The sequence below is a fragment of the Schistocerca americana genome, chromosome 2, assembly GCF_021461395.2.
Source record: "Schistocerca americana isolate TAMUIC-IGC-003095 chromosome 2, iqSchAmer2.1, whole genome shotgun sequence".
Classification (NCBI taxonomy): Eukaryota; Metazoa; Arthropoda; class Insecta; order Orthoptera; family Acrididae; genus Schistocerca; species Schistocerca americana.
The window spans coordinates 667,142,672-667,160,993 of NC_060120.1; positions in this window are offsets into that span (position 1 = coordinate 667,142,672).

Below are 18,322 nucleotides of genomic sequence, written 5' to 3' on the forward strand. Positions count from 1 at the left end.
GCAAAGTTCTTCCTAACTTTTCTTTTTTTTTTGTCAGGCAATATTTTTATCTTCTGTTCTTGGTGCTAGCTTCCGGTCGTAACCGCAATTTCAGAGGAGGTATGATTGCCTGAAAGTGAGGCTATGACTGAAACTGGTAACAAGAACGCAAGGTAAATACGTGAATGTTGACTTGTGTTGGCCACCTCAGCCAAAATTGATGTTAACTTCTGTCGCTGATTGAAAATAAGTTATACCTGCTCAAAACCTTCGCATGGACATTGGTTTTAAACGGTGGAAAAAGAAAGACTTATAACTGAAACGACACGCAGTAAGAACAACATTTTTGAGACGTTAAGTGACGGGTACAGAAAAATGTGAGTTTTTAAACAAAAAAGGCTTTTGTGAATCACACACAAATTAAGCTGGTTGTATAGGGTGTCTCAGCTAACCCAACGACTGGGTTTTATGCAACTCAAAACACATTCAAATACCACGTGCCTGATTTTCAGACACTCTTGCTCACTTTGTATGAACTATTAGGCCTCCATATTTTATAGCGGGATATATTTTCGTTAGAGGCTGTGGTTTCCGATTTATTCGAGACAAACGAACAAGAATGACCTACTGTCATGTTCTTTTAATAATTCGAAAACGTATACCAGTATAAAATTTAACTACATTAAATTTCCAACAAAAAGGTTCTTTTCATTTTTCCTGTGGTACTGATAATTTGTGCACAGCGAGCAAGAGAACATGAAACTCTCGCATGTGGGTTTCGAAAGTCTTGCGGATTGCATAAAACCCAATGGCAGAGGGGAGCTGAATTAGCCTGTACATTTAAAGTATAAGATAATTTAAAACAAACAGGTGGTTCAAAAACCCTTTAACTGTTGGTCGATTGAAGCCAACACAACGCATTACACTTGTGGAGTTACGCTTTCTGTGACACAGTTCTGAGTGCTTCTTCCTAAAGCTTTCATAAAATCTTACCTGTCGATGCTCAAAAAGAAATAAAATTTACTTGTGACAGAAACGCTTTACGGTAGCCGATAAACTCCAAGTGGACCATCCTATCTACCGGCCTGTACGAACCGCCGTTCCCCTAAATGACATGAAAGCAGTGTAGAGGTGGAATGTCTGTTTCCAAAGCAAATGTTGTTTGTTTATTAACAACTTTCATCCTCATACTCAGATAATTATCAATTAGGCAAGTATGCTCATAAAGACAGAGAAATTACTAACGTATCTTAACTGAATAATCAAATCAAAGTCTGCATTCAGTTTTTAAATTTCCTGATGTATCATGACGCAGATATCGTTGCAGACTTCTTGTTGACATTTGCTGTCGTACAGCTCGATTACTTCACAGTTTCTCTGTATAGATCCGATAATGATGGTGTCGATGGCGAAATCAACTCTTGGAATGCGACGAAGTTTGAGAAGTCATTTTACATCTGAGACAATCGTAGATTTGTCTTGTATTTATTCCTTGACAGCGGTTGGTGTGCAAACTCAAATCTTTTAGGTTGACCACATGGATGATTAGTGGTGTTGCGGTGGATCAATGGTGGCTTCAAATGGCTCTGAGCGCTATGGGACTTAACTTCTAAGGTCATCAGTCCCCTAGAACTTAGAACTACTTAAACCTAACTAACCTAAGGACATCACACACATCCATGCCCGAGGCAGGATTCGAACCTGCGACCGTAGCGGTCACGCGGTTCCAGACTGTAGCGCCTTTAACCGCTTGGCCACACTGACCGGCGGATCAATGATGTTCCTTTGTAGCTATTGGCCACTAAAGGTACCTCCAGTACACAAAATCGTTTCGGCGTTTGGAGTCCTTGTCGAGTGGGTGTGGCAACGGGTGTCGAATGTAGATACGGACTCCTGGCGCCCTGGCATCTCAGTGTGGCCCATACGAAGGTGCACCTGGGGTACTCATTTGACTTAGACAGGAATTCGTGAAGGATGGACGACGTAATTCTTGCTAAACCTGGTGCGAAATTGTAGAGAACTGGTGTTAGAATCAAACTGCCCGACCATTCTGCTGGCATTTTCGTATGTCTGACACGGGGTCATCAGTACGCAGTCATACAGTCATTTTTCCGTCGCTCAGTATCTGAATGGAGAGGGAACACAATCTGAAAAATTGGTATGATGTACCTCGCGCGATGCACTGTGCAGTGACTACGAATTTGTTTATGTTGATGTATGAATCCTGCCCCCTCTGCCTTTCAGATTACAGCTGCAGGTCAAGATTCTTGTGTTCTCCGTGTTGTGCATTTTTTTTTTTTTTTTTGAGACCATACAGTTCAGTGAAATTCCGTTACTTAAAGCCAGCTTTGGTACTAAACAAGATAATCATTTATGATTCTACCTGTAGCCACTGACAAGAAGGGCTCGAGTTATTTCTTTTTCTCATCGATGGAGTTGTCGAACGTATATATTGCTGAACTGACGAGTGATATGCTACATCAGCTACTGGTTGAATTACCAAGTGATATGAAGCCAGTAGCCTCGTACCCTGACAACGAATGTGTGGCATTTCATGGACACGATCATCAGCGAAATTAATGATTTTATATTTTTCGTTTGTGGAGTTAACTATATGATCTCCAGCTCCAACAACAGGTGCAAATAAATCTGTACGCAACAGCTGTTACAACCTCAAAGGATAGGAGAAGCTGTATAAATGTCCGAATAGGTAACATAACGGTGGAGTGCGTTGTGTAGAACAGTGAATCACCCCCACCGTGTGAACGTGAATTCGACTCTGCATGAATAATGAGAACTACTCATCCTTAAACAGTGTCTCAAATGCTGAACAGTTTCTGGTTTATATGTCGTTTCACAGTGAAACTACGCGCAATAAAAATACCGGTGATCGCTACTTTTTGATACTACACGGCGGTTCCGAGCGCCAGTTCCTCATGTGGTATGAGTAAGTTACTTGTGATCCGATGATGGATGTTACAACCGAAATACCTCACCATGAATTCTAAGAAAGTATATTACGATTTAGAATGCTACGATTTGTTATTATGTATACAAAATGTCGCTGACTTTGCCAAAATTTCATAGTGTGAAACACATTTTTCTGAGAGTACTTATATTGATTTTACACAGCCTATGCTGTACCTGAGTTACGAAAGAGAGAGTTCTAACAAGATTATATTGATGATAAAGAAGGAATTAATACAAAGTAGTTGCTAAAGATCGAGAAATCGTCCCTCTGTTCTTTTACTCGGCAGTGGGTGGAGTTTCTGACAACTATCAATGGACAATGATCTAAGACACTTTCTGCATTGCAGGGAAGCAGAATGACGAGTTGAGGTCACTGTCTTACCAAGTTTGTGCCCCTAATAACGGAGCAGCTCTTTGATTTGCTCGCAGGCTCGGCGTAGAGGAGCAGGCGCCGGTCGAAGACAGTGGGGAAGGAGAAGAAAAAGAAGGTGAGAGGGTGGAGCCAACCCTTGGGACGAGTCGGAATTAGATAAGGCACGCGACGCGACGCGGTCTGTATTTATTGGCCGTTGGGGTGAGCGATCGACCGCCACGGGCCACATAAATAACTCGTGAGGTGGGTATAAATTCCGACACCCGGATTGGTTCCCAGGGAGAATCGTTTTGAGGCGTGCCAGACGGCCGGGAAACGTATCTCGCCTCAGTTCGCCGGGCAGTTGGCACGACGTGCCGATTACTCTGAACCGCACCGAGCGGCAAGACACATTCGCCTTCGTAGATAGAAGCAGAGCCACAGGGAGCTAACATTTCGTTATATCTCAAGTTGCGACATAAGGTCGCACAGGAACTCTGCGACTATTACGTAACCTCTGGACGCGTCTTATGTCACTGCTTCATTACGTCGCTGAAATCAATCGATCACTTGTTAAAAATTAAATTAGCTGGCGTGTTTCAGACGTTGTCCATCGCCAGTCATCTGCCAAAATGAAACAAATTCTTACGAAAATACAAGCATAACGTATACATGACATAGAGTAAATATACTTAAATCATTGGCAATTAAGCGCACAAACAACACAGAACTCCTCAGTACCTAGTATTATGCCACATAATAGCATCCTGACGTTGGTGCTCTTCTGAGAGCACGCTGCCGTTTCCAAGATACATGGAACTCGGTGGCACGGCTGGAGTGGCGTTAGAAGCTCTTTTGCATTAAAACTGAAGGATAATTTAGTTATAAAAATGATATTAGAAACGATACAAAGATAATAGAAGCAAAATCCAACCAGTAAAACTAATCACAACAGTCACAGGTGTATAATCAAAAGTACTTCAATAAATGACATGGTTCAAAATGGCTCTGAGCACTATGGGACTTAACATCTGAGGTCATCAATCCCCTAGAGCTTAGAACTACTTAAACCTAACTAACATAAGGACATCACACACATCCATGCCCGAGGCAGGATTCGAACCTGCGACCGTAGCAGTCGCGCGGTTCCTGACTACAGCGCCTAGAACCGCATGGCCACGGCGGCCGGCAATAAATGACATGTCTGAGGCTTGATGGGAGCGGCGTCAAAAGAGGGCAGTCAGAAACCAATTTTAACGTAACTCATAGAGATAAGTGCCAACAACACACAAATTTCGTAAGTCATGTATGTTGTTTCTCAAATCAACTTCCCTTTTTTCTCAGCACGTACTAATCGTACAGGGATGAATGAGGTATGCTTAGAAAGATTTCTTAGACAGATTCTGACATTAAATACCCATTTTTGCGCTAAAACTTACTACTACTGCAAAATTTTATCATAAAACAGTCTTTTAACCATCCCAGGATGCCTAGCTTCATACCTATATTTTACGCAGCTAACTTATGAATCACGAATAAAAGACTTCATTTTCATATTATCTTATTGCAAATATCAATTTATTTCCAGAATTTATTTGTTTTAAGGTACTTATTAACTTTATACACTGAAGTGCCGAATGAACTGGTATAGGCATGCGTATTAAAATACAGAGATATGTAAACAGGCAGAGTATAAGACAACAAGTGTCTGGTGCATCGTTAGATCGGTTACTATTGCAACAATGTCAGGTTTTCAGGATTTAAATAAGTTTCAACGTGGTGTTACAGACGGCGCACGAGCGATGGGACACGGATCTCCGAGGTAGCGATGAAGTGGGGATCCTGCCGTACAACCATTTCACGAGTGTACCGTGAATATCAGGAATCCGGTAAGACATCAAGTCTCCGACATAGTTGCTGCCGGAAAAAGATCATGCAATGACGGGACCAAAGACGAATGAAGAGAATCGTTCAACTTGACAGAAGTGCAATCCTTCAGCAAATTGCTGCAGGTTCAAATGCTGGGACATCAAAAAGTGTCAGCGTGCGAATCATTCAACCAAACATCTTTGGTAATGGCTTTCGGGCCGAAGGCCCATTCGTGTACCCTTGATGACTGCACGACACAAACTTTACGCCTCGCCTGGATCTGTCAACACCGAAATTGGATTGTTGATGACTGGAAACATGTCGCCTGGTCGGATGAGTCTCGTTTCAAATTGTATCGAGCGGATTGACGTGTACCGGTACGGAGACAACTTCACGAATGCAAGGACCCTGCATGTCAGCAGGGGACAGTTCAAGCTGGTGGAGGTTCTGAAATGGTGTAGAATGTGTTCAGTTGGAGTAGTGTGGGACCCGTGATACGTCTAGATACGACTCTGACACGTGACACGTACGTAAGCATCCTGTCTGATCACCTGCATCCATTCATGTCCACTGGCCATTCCGACGGACTTGGTCAGTTCTAGCGGGACAATGATGCAGCCCACATATTAAGGCTTGCAAGATAATGGCTCCAAGAAAGCTCTTCTGAATTTAAACTCTTCCACTGGCCACTAAACTTCCCAGACTTGAACATTTTTGAGCATATCAGGGATGCGTTGTAATGTGCTGATCAGAAGAGATCTACACCCCCGCTCGTACTCTTACGGATTTATGGACAACCCTCCAGGATTCATGATGTCATTTCCCTCGAGCATTACTTCAGACGTTAGTCGAGCCCATGCCACGTCGGTTGCGGCATTTCTGGGTGTTCGCGTTTGTCCTACACCATTTTCTTTTGCTTTTTAGTGTAGATAATACCGTGACTGCTGGGGTAGTCGATTACTTACGCCAGGAGTACTAGTTGACTTTTCAAAACTAATTTACTTTTCGAGATGAGAACCATATTGGTCACTGTCGCCTTGAATTGTGATTTATCATTGCTACTACGTACTAACGTACTTACATGAAGTAGGAGGTGCAACATTATTGTTATGCTGATAAGATACCTGAACGCTGAATACGGCTTAGTCAATGGAACACGCATAGTTGTTACAGAATTTAATGATTTTACAATCAATGTTCAACTGAGAAAGAGACAATAGGAACTGAAAACGACACCGACGACTTTGATTGTACACCAAGGTGAAGAAAGTCATGAAATAGCTATATGCACACGTACAGATGGCAGCAGTATCGCGTAAACAAAGTATTAAAGGGCAGTGCATTGTCGCAGCTGTCATTTGCACTCAGGTGATACATGTCAAAAAGGTTTACGACTTGATTTGGCTGTAAGATGGGAATTAACGGACTTTGAAAGCGGAATGATAGTTGGAACTAGACATATGGGACATTCCATTTCGAGAATGGTTAAGGAATTCAGTATCCCAGTATCTATATTGTCAAGGGTTTGCCGAAAATACTTAATTTCAGGCATTACCTCTCACTTCACCAAGTTTAGTGGTGTTTGCTTAGAGCTGTCATTGCTAACACACAGGAAATATTCCGAGGGAACCGCAGAAACCGATGTGGGTCGTACGACGGAAGTATCCGTTAGCACAGTGCAACGAATTTGGGCTGCGACAGCAGACGACCGACGCGAGTGCCTTTGCTAACAGTACATCGCCTGCAGTGCCTCTCCTGGGCTCGTGACCATCGACCATCTCGAGGAGGGGGGGGGGGGGGGGTGGCCTAGACCACTGGAAAACCATGGACTGGTCAGTTGGTACGAGTGGATAGCAGAATTCAAGTGTGATGCAGACGCCAGGAAGCTATGGACCCAAATTGTCAACATGGTACTGTGCAGGCTGCTGGTGGCTCCGTAATGCTGTGGGATGTGTTTAGATGGGATGCACTGGATACACCCTCTACCATGCACAGTGTACCATGGCAGTGGGCCACAATTGTTGGCGATTGGTTTGAAGAACATTCTGAACATTTGGAGGGAATGATTTTGCCACCCAGCTCACCCGACATGGGGCGTAATCGAGAGGTCAATTCGTGCACAAAACCCTGCACCTGTGACTTCTGGAATTATGGACTGCTATAGAGACACCATGGGTCAATATTTCTACAGGAGAGTTCTAACGACGTGTTGAGTCGATGCCACGTCGAGTTACTGGATTACGCCCGGCGAAATGTGGTTCATGACTCTTGTCACCTCAAAGTGGGTCGAATGAATGAATATTGTTTCTTTCACACCTTCATTTGAGACATCGTTTGGTGTCTCAAACAGCAGCTTAAGCAGTTTCGACGAATGATTCTTAGTAATTCGTAGGAGGACAGGTCTTACGGTAACCTGTGTTACGCAGCAGACTGCTATGAGTTTGTGTACTAAGCAGAAATCATTTTTCTCTTGCTCCACAGATAGTCACCCTTTTTGAGCAAAGAGGAAAATACGAGTGTAATGTAATAATGATTTGCACGTAGACAGAAATTAAGATTTGGTAGCATTGAAGCTAATAATCTGTCCGGTATGAACAGTACGGTAACCATCCGCTGTCAGTTATCATCATTGCCATTAACTATTGCTTTAACGTCAAACAGGAGGTGCACCACACACCACAGCAATTCACCCGCTTTACCTTGAATCTGTTATTCGCACCTTAGCGAGAAGGCCTGCATTTTCCTCTGGGCTATTTGCGCTCTGCTTTCTCTTCCCCCTTTTTGTTGGGAGAGCTTCGTATTACAGGCGTTTTTAATCAAGAGATGGGTCGATGGTGGATGCATGGGTGCTTTCAGCTAGCGCTGTTGTATTTTTGTGTGGCGCCTAATATATCACTGCGGCTTCTTATTGTACTTACATCCATTCATAACGAGAGCTCTCTGTTGCGCCGAAGTACAAAGACTGTTATTACGTGTAAAATTACAGTAGAAAGAACTATCACTGTTTTTCACCGACAAGAGATAGTTCGTTAAGATCTAAATTTAAGATACAGCCAGTATTTTCTTAAGAAAAATGAAATGATCGTATGGCATTTATTGGCCGGGATATCCTCTTCGGGGATTGGCCGCCATATTGGAAGCCTTTTTTAGTTGACTCCACTTCGGCGACTGGCATGTCAAGGATGATGGACACACAACACCCAGACCCCTGCCGGGAATCGAACCCGGAGCTCCTTACCTGGTAGACGGTAACGCTACCGCTGCGCTACTGATTGGAGGAACTTCCAAACTTCTGATCTGTGCGAACGATAAGATCCAGCAGTTGCCATTCGGGTGGCTATATCTATCGTGTCATGGAGAACCGAATGACTTCTGGTAATAATAGGAATCACAAGTATACAAGTTATTTGGGCATGGCATTGTTAATACGGTAAAAGAGCAATCATGCTGAAAGAAAATTATAATTATTTATGAAAAGTGCTAAGAAGTGTCGTACAGTTTCAAAAATTAGTCGAACAGACGGAAATATGAATTTTCTTTGGCCATCAGTCACAAAAAGTTGTACGACGTGGTTAACGTGCGATTGGCTGTAAAGTTTACGTTACTGCAGGCGAACAACACAGCGTACAGCATACCTAAAATATTTCGATGATACGACATTTTTTGCATAGCAGCGTTGTCAGCCTGTCGTCTGCATGTCCAGTACACCGTGTCCCCTTACTTGCAACTATGTAAGTGACCTGAGAGTATCCAACAATGTACAAAAATACGGGGTGTTTCGAACTTTTTGGTTCAAATTGAAACAGGTGACAGTGCGTCCACAACCGATTATATGGAGGCAGAGAACCAATCGTAGGATGTGCGTATTTATTGTGTTATGGACATACACAGCGCGCACCGCATAACAACGACGTAGTGACGGCCGCCTGTCTCGTTGCACGCTTGCCAACGACCCATACAGTTCTGCCGCACTCTCTCTAAGATCCCTGGCGTCTGTTGTACCAGGAGCCATGCAGCTTGTCCCCTAGCAAGCAGGTCAGGGGTATACGGTCTTTGTCACCCGCTACATTTTCTAGTGTACTACAGACACCCGGGATCTTGGCGAAGGGCAGCAGAACTGCATGCGCCGTGCAGTACACGCACTGAGACTGGCGGTCATCGCTTTGAACGGTTACTGTGAGCTAAGTTGTTGTTATACCCTGTACACCATGTACATCCAAGACGCAGTAAATACGTTTTTCTGACCATTAGTTCAATATTTCATTATGCTGTTGTGGGCTCACTATCAACACCGAGCGAGGTGGCGCAGTGGTTACACTGGAATCGCATTCGGGAGGACGACGGTTCAACCCCGCGTCCGGCCATCCTGATTTAGGTTTTCTGTGATTTCCCTAAATCACTCCAGGCAAATGCCGGGATGGTTCCTTTCAAAGGGCACGGCCGACATCCTTCCCTTTCCTTCCCTAATCCGATGAGACCGATGACCTCGCTGTCTGGTCTCCTTCCCCATACACCCCAACCATCACTATCCCCCATGGTAAACAAAACAGGTCCGAAAGCTGTTGCAGAGGCAACGGAAAAAGCATGCGAAGTTAAGAAGAACGCCAAATTCCGAAGATTGGCTAAAATTTACAGACGCGCGAAATTTGGCACCGACTTCAATGCAAGATGCCTTTAATAGGTTCCACAACGAAACATTGTCTCAAAATTTGGTAGAAAATCCGAAGAAATTCTGGTCGTATGTAAAGTACACAAGCGGCAAGACACAGTCAATACCTTCACTGCGCAGTGCCGATGGTACTGTTACCGAAGACTGTGTCGCTAAAGCGGAGTATTTCCGAAATTCCTTCATCAGGGAAGACGAATGGAATATTCCAGAATTTGAAACACGAACAGCTGCTAGCATGAGTTGCTTAGAAGTAGATACCTTAGGGGATGCGATGCAACTCAAATCGCTTGATACGGGCAAGTCTTCAGGTCTTGTATACCGATTAGGTTCCTTTCAGATTACGCTGATACAATAGCTCCCTACTTAGCAATCATATACAACCGCTCGCTCACCGATAGATCTGTACCTACAGATTGGAAAATTGCGCAGGTCGCACCAGTGTTTAAGGAGGGTAGTAGGAGTAATCCATCGAACTACAGACCTATATCATTGACGTAGGTTTGCAGTAAGGTTTTGGAGCATATACTGTATTCAAACATTATGAATCACCTCGAAGGGAACGATCTATTGATACGTAATCAGCATGGTTTCAGAAAACATCGTTCTTGTGCAACGCAGCTAGCTCTTTATTCGCACGAAGTAATGGCCGCTATCGACAGGGGATCTCAAGTGGATTCCGTATTTATAGATTTCCGGAAAGCTTTTGACACTGTTCCTCACAAGCGACTTCTACTCAAGCTGCGGGACTATGGGGTACCGTCTCAGTTGCGCGACTGGATTCGTGATTTCCTGTCAAGAAGGTCGCAGTTCGTAGTAATGGACGGCAAGTCATCGAGTAAAACTCCCCAGGGAAGCATCCTGGGACCGCTGCTGTTCCTGGTCTATATAAATGACCTGGGTGACAATCTGAGCAGTTCTCTAAGGTTGTTCGCAGATGATGCTGTAATTTACCGTCTAGTAAGGTCATCCGAAGACCAGTATCAGTTGCAAAGCGATTTAGTAAAGATTGCTGTATTGTGTGGCAGGTGGCAGTTGACGCTAAATAACGAAAAGTGTGAGGTGACCCACATGAGTTCCAAAAGAAATCCGTTGTAATTCGATTACTCGATAAATAGTACAATTCTCAAGGCTGTCAATTCAAATGGTTCAAACGGCTCTGAGCTCTATGCGACTTAACTTTTGAGGTCATCAGTCGCCTAGAACTTAGAACTAATTAAACCTAACTAACCTAAGGACGTCACACACATCCATGCCCGAGGAAGGATTCGAACCTGCGACCGTTGCGGTCTCTCGGCTCCAGACTGTAGCGCCTAGAACCGCACGGCCACTCCAGCCGGCGCTGTCAATTCAACTAAGTACCTGGGTGTTAAAATTACGAACAACTTCAGTTGGAAAGACCACATAGATAATATTGTGGGGAAGGCGAGCCAAAGGTTGCGTTTCATTGGCAGGACACGTAGAAGATGCAACAAGTCCACTAAAGAGCCAGCTTACACTACACTCGTTCGTCCTTTGTTAGAATATTTCTGCGCGGTGTGGGATCCTTACCAGGTTGGATTGACGGAGTACATCGAAAGGGTGCAAAAAAGGGCAGCTCGTTTTGTATTATTACGTAATAGGGGAGAAAGTGTGGTAGATATGATACGCGAGATGGGATGGAAGTCATTAAAGCAAAGACGGTTTTCGTCGCGGCGAGATCGATTTACGAAATTTCAGTCACCAACTTTCTCTTCCGAATGCGAAAATATTTTGTTGAGCCCAACCTACATAGGTAGGAATGATCATCAAAATAGAATAAGAGAAATCAGAGCTCGAACAGAAAGGTTTAGGTGTTCGTTTTTCCCGCGCGCTGTTCGGGAGTGGAATGGCAGAGAGATAGTATGATTGTGGTTCGATGAACCCTCTGCCAAGCACTTAAATGTGAATTGCAGAGTAATCATGTAGATGTAGATGTAGATGAGCAGTTTCAATTTCACTCTGTATAGACAGTTCCGTAAACTGTATATCTGTTTTCATCATAAATGTACAAATGGCTCTAACAATGGAATCTCCCCATCGCACCCCCCTCAGATTTAGTTATAAGTTGGCACAGTGGATAGGCCTTGAAAAACTGAACACAGATCAATCGAGCAAACAGGAAGAAGTTGTGTGGAACTATGAAAAAATAAGCAAAATATAAAAACTGAGTAGTCCATGCGCAACATAGGCAATTTCAAGGACAGTGTGAGCTCAAGAGCGCTGTGGTCCCGTGGTTAGCGTGAGCAGCTGCGAACGAGAGGTCCTTGGTTCAAGATTTCCCTCGAGTGAAAAGTTTACTTTCTTTATTTTCGCAAAGTTATGATCTGTCCGTTCGCTCATTGACGTCTCTGATCACTGTAATAAGTTTAGTGTCTGTGTTTTGCGACCGCAAGGCAAAACCGTGCGATTAGTAGACGAAAGGACGTGCCTCTCCAATGGGAACAGAAAACATTTGATCGCAAGGTCATAGATCAATCGATTCCTCCACAGGAAAACACGTCTGATATATACGATATGACACTGGTGACGGCATGTGCGTCACATGACAGGAATATGTTGTTGACCCACCTAACTTGTACACTTGGCAAATGGGTAAAAGGATTGTTCTACTTTGCCCGATTTAGGTTTTCTTGTGGATGTGATAATCACTCCCAAGAAGGTGATGAAAACATAAGAGTTTGTCACATAAATTGAAAATAAAAAACTAAACTTTTGACTTTTTTTTGCATTTTGTTCGTTGTTGATGGTTTGGTCTTTGAGGACGTCACATCACGTCCAGTTAAGTTCGCTGGCGATCCTTACACTCAGTTTTTTTATTACAGAGGCAAACCAGCTCTCTGACTGAGCACGCTGAGCTACCGTGCCAGATAGACTCCTGAGCTCACACTATCCTTGATATTGCCTATCTTGTGCATGGACTACTCAGTTTATATATTTTGCTTATTTTCTCATACGAGGTGCATTCAAGTTCTAATGCCTCCGATTTTTTTTCTCTGGACTAGAAAGAGATAGAAACATGCGCATTGTTTAAAATGAGGCCGCGTTCATTGTCAATATGTCCCAGAGATGGCAGCATCGTGTGGCAGATGGAATTTTACCGCCAGCGGCGAGAATGAGAACTGTTTTAAATACTTAAAATGGCGACGTTTTCCTTACTTGAACAGCGTGCAATCATTCGTGGTGTGAAACCAATTGAAATTCATCGACAGTTGAAGGAGACATGTGGTGATGGAGTTATGGATGTGTCGAAAGAGCGTTCGTGGGTGCGACAGTTTAATGAAGGCAGAACATCGTATGACAACATACTGAAACAACCTCGGGCTCGCACAAGCCGGTCTGACGACATGATCGAGAAAGTGGAGAGAATTGTTTTGGGGGATCGCCGAATGACTGTTGAACAGATCGCCTCCAGAGTTGGCATTTCTGTGGGTTCTGTGCACACAATCCTACATGACGACCTGAAAATGCGAAAAGTGTCATCCAAGTGGGTGCCACGAATGCTGATGGACGGCCATATGGCTGCCCATGTGGCATGTTGCCAAGCAATGTTGACGCGCAATGACAGCATGAATGGGACTTTCTTTTCGTCGGTTGTGACAATGGATGAGACGTGGATGCCATTTTCCAATTCAGAAACAAAGCGCCAGTCAGCTCAATGGAAGCACACAGATTCACCGCCACCAAAAAAATTTCGGGTAACCGCCAGTGCTGAAAAAATGATGCTGTCCATGTTCTGGTACAGCGAGGGCGTAATCATTACCCACTGCGTTCCAAAGGGCACTAATGTAACAGGTGCATCCTACGAAAATGTTTTGAAGAACAAATTCCTTCCTGCACTGCAACAAAAACGTCCGGGAAGGGCTGCGCGTGTGCTGGTTCACCAAGACAACGCACCCGCACATCGAGCTAACGATACGCAACAGTTTCTTCGTGATAACAACTGTGAAGTGATTCCTCATGCTCCCCACTCACCTGACCTGGCTCCTAGTGACTTTTGGCTTTTTCCAACAATGAGACACTCTCCGTGGCCGCACATTCACCAGCCGTGCTGCTATTGCCTCAGCGATTTTCCAGTGGTCAAAACAGACTCCTAAAGAAGCCTTCGCCGCTGCCATGGAATCAAGGCGTCAGCGTTGTGAAAAATGTGTACGTCTGCAGGGCGATTACGTCGAGAAGTAACACCAGTTTCACCGATTTCGGGTGAGTAGTTAATTAGAAAAAAAAAAATCGGAGGCTTTAGAACTTGAATGCACCTCGTAGTTCCACACAACTTCTTCCTGTTTTCTCGATTGATCTATGCTCAGTTTTTCAAGGTCATCGTATAACTAAATCTGAGGGGGGTGAGATGGGGAGGTTCCCTTGTAATCACTATGGGACTTAACATCTGAGGTCATCAGTCTCCTAGACTTAGAACTGCTTAAACCTAACTAACCTAAGGACATTACACACATCCATGCCCGAGGCAGGATTCAAACCTGCGACCGTAGCAGCAGCGCGGTTTCAGACTGAAGCGCCTAGAACCGGCCGGCCATAAATGTACTCGCTAATTTCATTACAACCTTGGAGAAACGAATCCCTGATTGAGGATTAAGTATGAAGGATAGTTATAAGCTTTCATAATCACCATAAAAATATCAAACTGCTACCATAAAACGTGAAGTTTTTAGTCGTTCTCGACATACACTTTAAAGCGGCAGAATTTTCAAATCTTCAAATGTGTGTGAAATCTTATAGAACTAAACTGCTAAGGTCATCAGTCCCTAAGCTTTCAAACTACTTAACGTAAATTATCCTAAGGACAAACACACATACCCATGCCCTAGGGAGGACTCGAACCTCCTCTCGGACCAGCTGCACAGTCCATGTCTGCAGCGCCTTAGAGCGCTCGGCTAATCCCGCGCGGCGACAGAATTTTCCAGCGCTGTATGTTGTGGCTGTGAATGCGAACGGCCATCCAGTGAGTTCTGCATTGGCTTGGCACATGATAGCATGTAGGTTGCACCGTGTGTGCTTTTAGCGGGAAGTGGTGAACTGTATGAGGAAGTAAACACGCCCGGCCTTGCTAGAGAGGAACGAGTACGCCGTACTCAACTGCTTGTGGAGGTTACAGCACGGGCTGTTAACACGGTGCTACCTGCTAGTTGAATCCAGTAAGGAATTATGGAATGATGGCATCGGTGTTTGTTTGACACGTACAGGCGGGATTCGTTAGAGGCTATTCATTCCGGTTTTGCTAGATTATCATTGAAATCAGCATCCTGATAGTACGGTGAGTATAATTATTATTTGCTTTTGCAGACTACTACGAAACTGTGTCCCACCTCTTAAAGACTCTTCCGCTATCGTCAGCCGTTCCAGTTAGTCGTTACGCAGTTTGAATTGCCTGGCTGTACTTATCGATCTGCTCGCTTTGTCGGCTCAGTCTGTCCCTCCCTATATTAAGACATTTTATGCTCTGTTCTTTAACAACTTCCCCCAGAGAGTGTTTGCTGTGTACGATTTGTCTGGGGTATTGGTATCTCAAGTCCGTTTGTTTAACTGGCGGCAGGGGCCGCAAAATTGTATTTCAGTAACAAAATGTTCCTTGCGGCGCCAACTTATTAGCGTGGGGTCAGCATAGTTCAGTTTAGGTTCTCATTTTAGTTATTATTGTATTTATTTGTCAGCAGCGGCAGGTAATTGAATGTTTTAGTCTGTTCTAGACTTGTGAACACTCCGACGCTATACTGGTGGTTTACGAGCCGGCTGTAGTGTATCCGCCAGGTCATTTGTGAGCGAAATGTGAAGCAGCTTGCACTAATTTAGAGTTGAGGAACAAGACTGCAGTTATTTTACTACCGATTTATGGTCTGTGGAAAGTCTACCTGTTACTGTGATTCCTTTGTTAAACATTCTGCTTCTGTCTAAAGTGTCTTGTTAATTATTCAGTCAAATACCTTGTTGTCAAATAGCGTGTGTTTAACTTAGGCCTTCAGGCCTGTTTCAAAATTAACTTTTCAAGTACTAGTTAATTATTGAGTTTTTTATTGCATTTCTTTAATTAGCCATTGGTTGTAGTTTCTATTTCTCAAAATCAGCCGTTCAGGCATTAGTGGTTGCAGTGTACTATTTCTTGCTGGAATCAGCCCATCAGGCGTTAGCGGTTGTTGGTTGCAATTTTTTTTAATCAGCCCTTCAGGCGTTATTGGTTGCTGTGTGCTGTTCCTTAAAATAAGCCCTTCTGGAGTTTTACTTTCAGAATTTGTTGCATTACCGTCTTTGTTTTTTATACTAGCCCTTCAGGCTGTGTGTGAAAAATTTTGTTACCAGTGTTTTTAAAATAACTCATAAATTTTTAAGGATCACTAGCTTGTACTGTCAAGGATAACTTAATATAAATAAAGTCTGTGTTACTTACCCATCAACTATGTGCAAATGAGCAAACATCGGCCCAGTCCTTCCCTTGGTTATTTGGTCTCGTGGCATCGGGATGGATACCTGTCCGCGTCTATCCAAGTTTTTACTGTGGAAAACGTTCCACTTCGAGCATCACTTCGTTAGCGATTTGAAAATGACCACCAAACTACAGTTTCTTCATCCGAGGAAGGAGGAAGAAGACACTGGTTTTCATGTGAGGAGCATACGAGGGCAAGAGGAAATTAACTAGGGCGTTTTCGTGGAGCGAAAATACTCCATTTTCAATCTGCGCTTTGCTTCATCTTGACAGGCACCCGCAACGTCATCAGTAGATTCCGGTAATATGCTGAGGTGAATTTCCCCTGGCGAAGATAACTTTTTTAACACCACACAATCATACCATACTAAAAAGAAGACACAATTGTCTCTTGAGATAACAGTTATGTCTTCACCTATCTCGGTGATGGTGTATCCACACACTGCTTGCTTTGCTACTTTGGCTCGGTGTCACAGTGATCACGGAGCATTAGTCAATCTTAGTTAGATGTATTTGGAAGTCATTTGAATTAGCCTGCCACAGCTGAATCAGTCCCACTGGACGTCCTCCTGAGGGATATCACGCCAAATTTTGTCCAGCTGGATCGTTACAGCGCCAAAATCCCGAACTAGTATTTGTGTGTGTGGCGGGGCGGGGGCTGCCGATAATGCTCCAGATGTTCTGAATTGGGGATAGATCCGGCGATCTTGCTGACCACGGCAGGATTTGGCAAACACGAAGACGAGCAGTAGAAACACTCACGGCATGCGTGCGGATATTATCTTACTGCAATGTAACCCCAGGATGATTCACCACGAAGGGCAAGAAAACGGGGCGTAGAACTAGAACTTTGTCGACGTACCGCTATGATGTAAGAGTGCCGCAGAGGACAGCCAAAGGGGTCCTAGTATGTAATGAAATGGCATCCCGGACTATCACTCCTGGCTGTCGCGCCGGGTGGCGGGCGACAGTCAAGGTGGTAGCCCACTGCTGTCCGGCGCGCCTCCAGACAAGTCTTCCCTGGTCATCGGCCCTCAGTTGAAAGCGGGTCTCATCACTGAAGGCAATTCTACTCCACTCTGTAATTTGTTTTTTGGCTAGTGCTACTACTACTACTCAGAACATCGGGGGCTTTCGGCTCAACACACCCAGAGTTTTTCCAGTAGATATTGCAATTCGCCACAGAGCAGTGACCTACTGGCTGAAGAGGGGAGACGTGACAGAATAAGATAAATGAATACAAGGCATTACCGACAAACGGAAATTAAACAAGTGGCAGACAGAATGGGACACAGTTGATAAGGAAAGACGAGTCAACTGTTTCTTCCCCAGTATTTGAGAGCGGATGAATCTGAAGTACTTAAACCCAACACGAGTATTCTGTGCATTTCCACAGGTTTGACCTGAAACACTATCACTTGAGCCTGTGGCGAATGTGGCACACCTGAGCACATGCCAGCACGTAGAACAATTAATACGTAGACAAAGTAACTGGAACTCTGTAAACAATATCGCAGATGAAGTTGTGAGCACTGTATGTGGTATACAAAGAGGGTAGACAGTACCCTAGAATAGGACAGGCTCCACATCTGACAGATCAGCAGTACATAGTAAACGACACAGCCACTGTCTCGGAAGGTATATCACACACAGGAAGTGAAGACGAGGTACACATACAAACGTAGCAGAAGTAAGCTAAGTTTTTCCAACACTAAATCGAATCATTCTGAAAATGTAACTCTCTATATACACTACTGGCCATTAAAATTGCTACACCACGAAGATGACGTGCCACAGACGCGAAATTTAACTGACAGGAAGAAGATGCTGTGATATGCAAATGATTAGTTTTTCAGAGCGCCGGTGGCGACACTCGCAACGTGCTGACATGAGGAAAGTTTCCAATCGATTTCTCATACACAAACAGCAGTTGACCGTCGTTGCCTGGTGAAACGTTGTTGTGATGCCTCGTGTAAGGAGGAGAAATGCATACCATCACGTTTCCGACTTTGATAAAGGTCGGACTGTAGCC